A 10642-nucleotide genomic window follows, 5' to 3' on the forward strand; every position below is an offset into this window, starting at 1 on the left:
TCTGATCTCACAGCTGATCAATTAGTTATTAAAAAGCAAACTATGCAAATGCATGCTGACAATAATGGCTGAAAACACAATTCAATTATTAAGATAAAATTGCAGATTACGTGCACCCTCTCTTTATCTACATTCACTGGATATAATAATAATAATAATAATAACAATAATAAGCAGGTTATATACTGAATCTCACAAGAAAAATGTATCATATTTGACTTATAATACCAACTCATTAATCAAATACACAAGCAATCCAGTGTGATTTGCTGCGGTGAGGCAAAGCTTGCCACAAACTACTAGATATACTCAAACTCTCAAAACCAATGTACGAATGATATGAAGAATCTGCAATTTCAGCACAATTTACAAAGGTTTCAATCCAATAAAACCCAGGCCTGTCATTTTATTTATGTAACTGAAGATAATGCAGTTTTTTTGAAAACTTGTCCAAAACGTTTAACCTACAGCCAAAGACAATGAAAAAAGAATAAAAGCACATTTTGCAGCACAAATGGAAGACAAACAAATAATTTAAATGGAGAAGCAGGTCTAATGTTGTTGGCCTATTTACAGTCATAGTTTTTGGACCTCAGGGAATAGAAGTGAATGGTAGTAAATTGTGCCCTTTAACAAGGGCTCATAATGCACTGTAATGGCTCTGTAAATGTAACAAGGTAGAGTCATCGCCACAGGAGACCAGGGCTTTAAGCAGAAGCTCAGACGAAATGCTTTTCTCCCATTTTCCTTGTGCACCTGCATTCAGTATGTCAGATAACAGCCATGTAACCTGCTGAGATGATTGCCCCTGTTACCCCTTGCATCTCTCAAGCCCCAGCTTTCTGCTAGTACATGTCTAGTGATTACAGCCACTTTGCCAGCCAAGGGAGCCTAACACATTTGTTGTGTCCCAAATTATTAATATTCACAACTAACCTCTGGCCATCTCACTTATTTAAATGTCCTCTGTAAAAGATTTCCTTTTCACATTTCCAGACTGACAACAAGGAAGTAAGATAAACTTCTATAGAGGTAAAGGTGAGGCCATTGCAAATAAAAAAAAAAGTGCATTTACCATTTTGTTAAAAAAAAAAAAAATCATATATGGACCCTTTTCGCAGACTGTGATAGTGCATTTTTCCACAGTTATTAACACACACACACACACACACACACACACACACACACATACACACACACACACACACACACACACACACAATGAACAAATCAAACAAAAGTAATTGAAATATCTCAACACAGCAAATGTTTCAAGTGGTTTCCCCAAATTTAACTGAAAATGCAACTTTTAATGACTTCCGCAGTTTCAAAATTATTCAACCCCCTGAATAAAACTGCACAGCACAAATCTGCAAAAAAGGTGTTGTCTCAAGAACACCTGATGCAACTAATCAAGGGGTTCATTAGCTGAAATATCTGAACTGGCTAGGTTTGTTGAGTGTCACTTTTGACTGCATGTTAGAAATATGGCTAAGTCAAAAGAATGGTCCAAAAAGTTTAGAGAAGATTTCATTGCCCCTCACAAACAAGGAACAGGATACAAAGAGATCTAAATGAGGCACTAAATGTTCCTAGAGACACAGTTGGAAGCATAGTTTGCAAGTTCAAATTTAAAAGGACAGTGGTTACACTACCTGGACAGGACAGAAAAAGGAAGCTATCAACGGCTGCAACCAGACACTGAGGTTTCAGCTGCACTGGCCCGTATTAAACGCATGCTAGAACTCCAGGACGTACACCACTACTGACCCAAAAGCACCAGAAAAGTTGGCTTACATTTGCTCAAAATCATGTAAATAAGCCACAGAAGTTTTGGGATTCTGTTCTGTGGAGCGATGAAACAAAACTGGAACTTTCCGGCCCTATGGATCAGCAGTATGTCTGGAGGAAGAAGAATGAAGCATATGCTGAAAAGAACACTCTGTCTACAGTTAAGCATGGTGGTGGCTTGGTGATGCTCTGCGGCTGCTTTGCATCCTCTGGTATTGGAAACTTGCAGCATGTGGAAGGCAAGATGGATTTATTGAAGTACCAGGAAATCCTAGGAGAAAACGTCATGGCGTCAGTGAGGAAGCTGAAGCTTGGGCGTCATTGGACCTTCCAACAGGACAATGGTCCCAAACATACCTCAAATTCCACCAAGGCTTGGTTGCAGAAGAAGTCCTGGAAGATTCTACAGTGGCATCACAGTCATCTGACTTGAACCCCATTGAAAATCTCTAGTGGGATTTGAAGAAGGAAGTTGCAGCACGCAAACCCAAGAATATTACTGATTGCTCATGAGGAATAGACTAAAATTCCTCAGAAATGCTGCCAGAAGCTGGTGTCTGGTTATAAAAAATAAATAAAATAATAATTTGTTTATATAGAAGGGGGGGGGGGTCTCCTCAACCACCACCAACGTGCAGGATCCACCTGGATGATGCAACGGCAGCCATATTGCGTCAGAACGCCCACCACACACCAGCTTATTGGTGGAGAGGAGAAAGAGTGATGAAGCCAATCAGTATATATTACAGTATATATATGCACATTTATATGTACATTTATAAAACTACACTTTGTTTTACTACCTTGGCATAACATTACAGAAAACTAGTTAACGCTGAGTGCGTGAAGAATGAACTTTGGCAGTATGGAAGCATATTGGCGCCAATATGGCAAGCCAAACATGCCTACATCTGCAGAAAAAGTATTTTCTCTCTCACTACCCTCGGTGGTGGGGTGGCAGTGCTACATGCAGGCCGCCTCTACCCTGTATGTGATGGCCACCCTGAAACTATGGAAGGCCAAAACACTTAAGCTGCGCATGTTGACTGAGATTAAGTCAAAGCGTTGGCCCTCAGCCAGATGATGTCCACCCTGGTGGTCAAGAAGCGCCCCCCTGGCTAAACCTGGCACAGGTGCGAGATATCGCCAAGTGTGCCTTCTCGATGTTCTCATCTCACAAGGTGGCCTTTTTGGCGACACTGTCGAAGACTGGGCCCAGCAGTTCTCCGCAGTTCAGAAGCAGGCTGAGGCAATCAAGAGCTTGCCCCTTTGTGCTTCAAGAGCACTCGTGGGCTGCCCCTCAGTCTGCTCGTCACCATGGGCATCGTTCCATTTGTTTGTTTTTTTGTTATTATATTTTTTGAAAAATGTAAAGGCCCTTTCCCACCAAGTTTAATTTCTAAATGCTAATTCACTCCTGTACAGTAGAGGGTGCAGCTCAAACAAAACATAGTTTTTGCTTACTCGTATGGTTAAATTGGATCATCGAAGGACAGCAGCAAAGACATTAGTTAATAAAGTGAGATTAAAAACAAAATATATTTGTATTATTTAACATATTTAATTATTGCAAGTTTGCATAATATTCTGAGTTTGCATTTCACTGTTTTTATTCATATTGAGGAATACTGAATCTGTTTTTGTGCAAATGAGTAAATGCATGCTCACTGTAATGAAGTTAAAGCTAAGGGAAGGAGGCGGGAACCGGCAAGCGTTAAACAGTTTTAATAATAAAATAAACAAACAACAAAACGAAAGTGAAGCGGCAGGTCCTCACAGACAACTGGCGCTTAAACTAAAACAAAAACACAACTTAAGTCTAGGCCTGGTCCTCGGCCTGGTCGTCACTCCTCCTTTTATCCTCTGTGAGACTCGAGACGCTCAATTAGCACTTGCGCTACTGGCCTTTCCCACGGCTCTCGGCCTCGTCCTGCTTGCCACGATCAGATTAAAGGGGCATTCCACCCATTTGAACATTGTTTTTTATTTAAAGTGGGTCATATATGCAGTCGAAATGTAAAATAAATTTTGAATTTGGTGCCTTCGTGACCGAGGAAAGACAAAAAATAACTTCAGGACGCATTTGTATGAAAGACAACAACTCCCACAATGCACCACATTGCACAGCTCCGCAAGCCACTCCCACTAATCCAGAACAGCGCATATCTGCCTATAAGAGAAATCACTCATCCGTCTACAAGGCTAGCTACCACCAGAGCTTGAAATTCATTTCACATTCACACAAAATGTCTAGTTAGTTGGCGAACTCATTAGTGCATTACTCCTCGTTTGTATTTCTTTCGAAAAGGTGAATTATTGCATGGTACCTGGATGTTCAGTCAGAACATATGCGGTGCGAAACTAGGATAGTTCTCAACACAAACGTCCATGTCCTCGTCTGATTCAGAGATTTCGTCCAGGAGAAATTGTCATCGTTGAAATTCTTTGCCGCAGACGGACTCTATCTCTGTGTTCGTAGCGGTTCGTAGTTGCATAGTGAGATCACCGGCGCCACCAGTCCGCCCTAACTCGAGCCAGTCCGGGCTCCTCGTCCGCGGCAGGCAGGTCTTCTGCCTCGGCTGCTCTTCGCTATAATGCGGCTTGTAAAGGTAGCCACAAACACCTGATTCAAGCATCAGACTTCCGAAATCCTCTTCTTCTATATCATATTGAGCACTCTCCTCCGCTATTGTCATTACTTTACATCTGTCTCCACAGCGCCTGTTAGCTTAGCTTCAAACAAGATGGAGGATATTGCTTTCAGTTTCAGAGAGTAAAGTCCCACCCACTGATCTGTAATAGGTCTGTAGCGTGAGCGGGTCCCGCCCCCTGGGAAAGATGAGGAACTAGTGCTTGTAGTCTCAACAGAAATCCCCCCCTCTTACACTTCCTCCTACAATGACGCAAAATGACGATTTCTCCCGTCTCAGGGGAAAATGAGAGAGTGTTGCACGACCATTCAATAGTATGACTGGGTTTCTAACAATGCAAAGCTTAATGCAAATGGGTGGAGTGTCCCTTTAAGTCTAGAACTACAAAAGTTATCATGTTCACAGCACACACAACACCTCTGCACCTGATTTCATTCAGCATGGGAACTAGGAGAGCTGTCAGTCAATAAATGTGAAAAGTAATTTGCTTTACTAATTTGAAAAAGTTACTCAGATTTTTTTGTTGTAAATTTAAAGGTAATGTGTTACTTTAGAATTTACTTGAAAAAAGTAATCTGATTACATAACTCACATCACTTGTATTGCGTTACTCAAACACTGGTTTCTAATAAAACGACAATCTTTATCTCTTCTGACCAATGTAATCAATCTCTTTATATTATTTCCTCTTTTGCTATTGGGGCAAGTGGGAACGCATAAATTATATTTGTTGTTGATTCCATTCACCACTATAGAAGTTTACCCAACTATGACGATTTCTGAGAATCCGGGAAAAGTGAAAAGGATCCAATGCGTTTCCATGACTTCCCACAGACAGAAGAGAGAAAGGAGTCAAATTTGCTGTCACTATTTCAGTAGATTATTAGAAACCCCACTGCAACAGCAACAGCGTTTAATAGATAATGTAAATGGTAAATAAATAAAAAGGCTAGACAATGTGGAATGTGCAATCAATTCTGATTAATGGTGAGAAGATTGGGTCATTTTACTGATTCAATCTTTTATACTCCAGAAAAATCATCTAAAGTCATTTGAGCAGAGTTCAAATATTATGATTTTTTTTTGTTCAACCCATCACCTGTCCTGGGACTACACATTTTGAATGTCTCCCTCATCTAACACACCTGATTCAACTTAGTTCATTAGTACAGATTGCAAGACTTGAATTGGGTTTGTCTGATGACGGAGACATCCAAAATGTGCAATGGTGGGGGGGTTCCAAGGACAGGTTTGAGAGGCACTGCTATAGCATACACCGGCTAAACGGTGTTAAATGATACATGCTTGTGGTGTTAAAAATGATGGCCATAACATTTAGCTTATTAAAACATATATACAGCTGGACACTAAACAGCAATGCAAGCATAGATAAACCACAGGTTAGCAACACCTGAGCTCGTGCTCCATGTGTCGTCCTCAGCGCGCTATGCTTTAGTAATCTGGAGGAAGAGATTCTGCACCCCCGGAGCGCTGTTCTCTCCTCTTCAGATCTCATTATTACTGCAAGAAATGGGCCCTGCTGATGAAATGAGATGGAAGAATAAGGAAAAGATTGGGCCAACTTGAATAATAGTGATGTACCTAACTGAGACAGGTCTGCCTTAGTAATAATCATCATTCAGTGATGGAGACCTCTTCCTCCTCTATGAAGACTACTTCAGTAATCACTATCATGAACTCTGAAGCAAGGTGGAAAATGGAGGGAAAAGGGGGAACAAGCTCTATAATAAGGAGAACAGCCCAGTATTCAATTTGCCTGCCTATACCAAAAACGACATGACTGGCAGCAAAGGAAACTATGGTGTCTCAAAAGCAATTTTTACACTGAAGACACGAATACAGGTGTGACACATATTAGTGGCGTGCATGTTTGTTTAAACAAATCAGTTATACAACAGTAAAATAAATAAGAAGTTATTGAGTAATTGAGACACATTTCAGTTATTTTATTCACAGTTATTTCATTCCACACATTATTTTACTTTTGTTCCGCCAAAAGTTACAAACAAAGCCACAGCAGCCGGACATCTCTGAGCAACACACATTAGTGGCGTTTCTGCATGAATCAGTTTGTTTGAACAAATCAGTTAAATTAATCATCATCAGTAAATTGCAGACTGGCTGTCTGGATGGTGTAAACATAGACAAGCGAAGTGATAGGCTACAGTAAAAAGTCCTTGTGCCAAACTCCATTGAACCAAATAAATTTGAGGACCAGAACTAGCTCTTGCATAAATTTTATTTGGATATTATTATTGCAAAAATAACGCAAAACACAATATCTGCCAGCATGATAACGCTGCCGTCAATTATCAGCATTTATTCAAGTGGTAAGGGTAGGCTACTTTTATGTGGCAATAAAAATTATATAATCAATTTTCCTGTTAGCATAAAAGCCAAAACATAAATTGCAGGGTCAGAGGGAGAAAATGCCAGTGGGCAGAAAAATGCCTTCCTTAAATAAACGTGCAGAAAATGTGCCACAACATCAACAACTTCCTCTCTCACTTCTACAAAGCTTCATTTTGACCTCTGATGCCCTTGTGGGTCATCTTGAACCCATGGCATTGGCATGACCCTGGCAGCACAAGTCAGGAGGTTTTAATTCCTTGTTCAAGAGGCCTTGTGTCACTGAACCAATGTTCTTCACGGTTGTTTGTGGCAGCGGGTCTGGGATCTTCCTCTTCTTTACAAATCAATCATTCTCTGGAATCTGATACTTCTTCTTTTCTTGTCAGCTGTTTTCCGGCTCCGGGGCTCTTGTGACCTGTGCAGCAGATGGTAAAGATGAAATGATGGTGGGATACGGATTTGTTGAGCGCTGCAGATAAGATACGCACTCAAGTAGGCTAATATTTTTCAGTCTAACCGTATGGTTGTTGGTCAAACCATCAAATGCCAAACTCTCTTAACTAATTTAGATTGTGTTTAACAATTAAACAATGCCAGTATTCCACCATCTCTTATCTACTGAGCTATAGATCTCTTTGAACAAAAAAAATATGTTTTACACGAAGCTGCTCTTATTTCTACACCCAAAACATTTCTAGCAAAATAAAAAATATATATATCTAGCACAATATCTAGAAAATAAAATAATAAAATGAAATAAAATAAAATAAAATCTGGGCAACTCACAATAATCTATATGGATGTCAAAAGAAACACTTATTTATAGTGTCATGAATAAATATTCAAATTAAAGAATAAACATAACTTATTCTTCTTTCTCTGAATATTAAATGATAAAATACTATAATTTTACATAAGTAGGTTTTGATTTGCACATTGTTCTTTATTATAAACCTTTGCTTTAGAGTAAAAACGGGGAAAAATGTGAGGACGACTGAAAATTAGACCAATGGAATATCAAAATGACAAGTAGTGACACTCAACAACCTTACCCAATCACATTACAACAATGTGATGTGCTTTTTATGTTTCTATAAGGGATCAGTCATCAGTTCGGGTTTTAGTAGAATCAGTCCAATTTATTTATTTATCTTTAGCAGTTTTAATTAATTTTAGATAATGACCAGCACTAATTTCAACATTTTCAGGAAAGTTCTATGCCCATGCTGCTGAAATATTAAAATAAGTAACAAAGATAAAGAAAATGGGCACACACAGCCATGTCAAGCATGTCAAAACCCAAGCTCACTCAGTTTACTTTGTACCTCACTTGATGTGCAAATATGGTCTTGAAACATGCACATGAAGTAAATTAGATTTCTGAAGCACCTACACAGCATGACATACAACATGCAAAGATGCAACATGCTAAAATGTTTTTTTGTTTTTTTTTACATAAACACAAAACATTGAGATAATTAAAAGTTCAGAGGTATTCTATTATTTGTTACAATTTCAAGCTGACTAAAATAAGATGATACTGAATACATGTTGAATGGCAGCAGTGAAGCCACACACTTTTAACAGCTATTCCAGCAGGTCATTACATTTACAGTCAATTGAAACAAAGGCTCTCTAGCTCTAGTCATTTTTTTTCCTTTGAGTGAGCCTTATGACTTCATTTTTATTGTATTTTATTACATTTCATTTTTACTTGTTTAATTTTCACTTGTATAACAGAAACTTTGCAATCTGTCAGAGTTGTGAATTCAGTAATGCAATACATTTTTTATTGTATTTTATTACATTTAATTTTCACTTGTATGACAGGAACTTTGAAATTCAGTAATGCAATAAAATTCTGTTCTTCAGTGAAAAGAGGACTGCAGAGTCCGAAAAGCCAATTTACAGGCCTCAGACATATGAATTAGCCTATTTAAATCTTGTATAAAAGATCGCAGTCAGTTTATGAAATTTCACTGAATAGCTGCTGAAAACACTATAGTTGATATACTGACTGTGACTTCTGACCATATCTTCATATAGGCATGAATAGATAAGATTCCTCTGGTTAAATAATTGCTTTCTGGGAAGCTGATGAGTTGCAAAGTACATAGAATTATAACTCGGTAACCATGATTAACCACAGAATCTACCCAAACACTCTATATTATTATTTATCACACTAGAAATTAGGAATGTGTTTAATGTGAAACAGCTTACAAGTAGTGACAAAAGTAAAATGGAAAACATTGTAAATCCTTCATGAGAAAAAGAGAACAGGGAAAAGAACCGAAAAAGAAAATTAAGACATTTCAGAGGGCTACAGTCCAGGCTGCACAATCCCTGGAGTTTTATAGAGATTTTTGCTGGCCAGTTTCAACAGACAGTCTTACCAGAGACAATTACAGACCAAAGCCCTTCAAACATGAAGTAATCATCAGCATCTGAATACACTCATTCAGCAGCAGTTTTTTTTCAGTAGCATTGTCACTTTTGTAGAGAGATTAACCAGATGCATAAAGCTGGGAATAAATTTTTTTAACATAAACATATAGGCCTGGTTCCACAGACAGGGCTTAGATTAGCCAGCATTAGTCCTTAGTTCAATTAGGACATCTAAGTAGCTTTTATAAACCTGCCTTATTAGAAAAAAAAAAAAAAAAAATTGCTAATGTGCATCTTGAGACAAAACGTCTCGTTACGTATGTAACCCTCGTTCCCTGAGTAGGGAACGGAGACGTTACGTCGTGACGACGAATGGAGTTTTGCTTAGAAAGCCTCTCACCTTCGAGTATTACAAAACAAACCAATGGGTCTGCGGAATTTGCATAGTGTAACTCCGCCCCACCTTGTGGGTATATAAGGAAGTACGCTGGCAACATGCAGATATATTTCTTCGCTGAGGAGCCGAGACTGAACTCAAGCGTTCCAGCAGTACAGCAGAAGTGGCAGGGAGACGTAACGTCTCCGTTCCCTACTCAGGGAACCTAATCACCAATTCCCAGTCTAATCACGCCACCTCGGCTGTCTTCCAGTGCCCTGCGTAAGTCTGAGCTCCCTGTCGTGAGACTGGCACGGACGAAAGACTCCTACTTAACACAGGAATACCAAGGTACACTGGGAAGCATATCTCAGTGGAAATATGCAAATAGTGCCTGCCCGAAGGGGGGGGGGGGGGGGGGGGGGGTTACAGAATACACATATGACGGGCTGCATATGGAGAAACACTGGGGTGTCCAGCCCGCAGGGTGGAATGTTTCAACCCCAGGGGTGGCAAGGTGGCTTGCCAAGGGAAAGACACATGCTCAGAGAGGCTTACAGTGGAAATACACATGTGGGGGTCGCAATGGGGGGAACCATGCACATGGAGGCACCTAGCCAACGCGAAAGCTGCCGGTGGCATAACTCTGGCGTTGATGTCAACGCCGCTGGAGGAACTCAGGGCTTCTCGGTGAAGCTCACCTGAGGAGAATATCGCACGTATCCAGTCCGAGGATTGGAATGGTGAGCAAGCGAAGACACCTGAGCAGATCCAAGTACCGGCTAGTTGAAGCGAATACACGAGTGGACACTGGCTCCACTTGGAGATTGTAGAATCTCGTGAATGTGTTGGGTTTCGCCCAGCCAGCAGCTCTGCAGATGTCTGTTAGCGAGGCGCCATGCGCTAGAGCCCAAGAAGAAGCCACACTCCGGGTGGAGTGTGCCTTCACACCAAGGTGGCATGGTCGACCTTGCTGCTGGTATGCCAAAGCAATGGCGTCCACTATCCAGTCAGACAACCTTTGCTTGGAGAGAGCCTTTCCCTTCAGCTTCCCACCATAACA

This window comes from Squalius cephalus, assembly GCF_949319135.1.
Source record: "Squalius cephalus genome assembly, chromosome: 12".
Lineage (NCBI taxonomy): Eukaryota > Metazoa > Chordata > Actinopteri > Cypriniformes > Leuciscidae > Squalius > Squalius cephalus.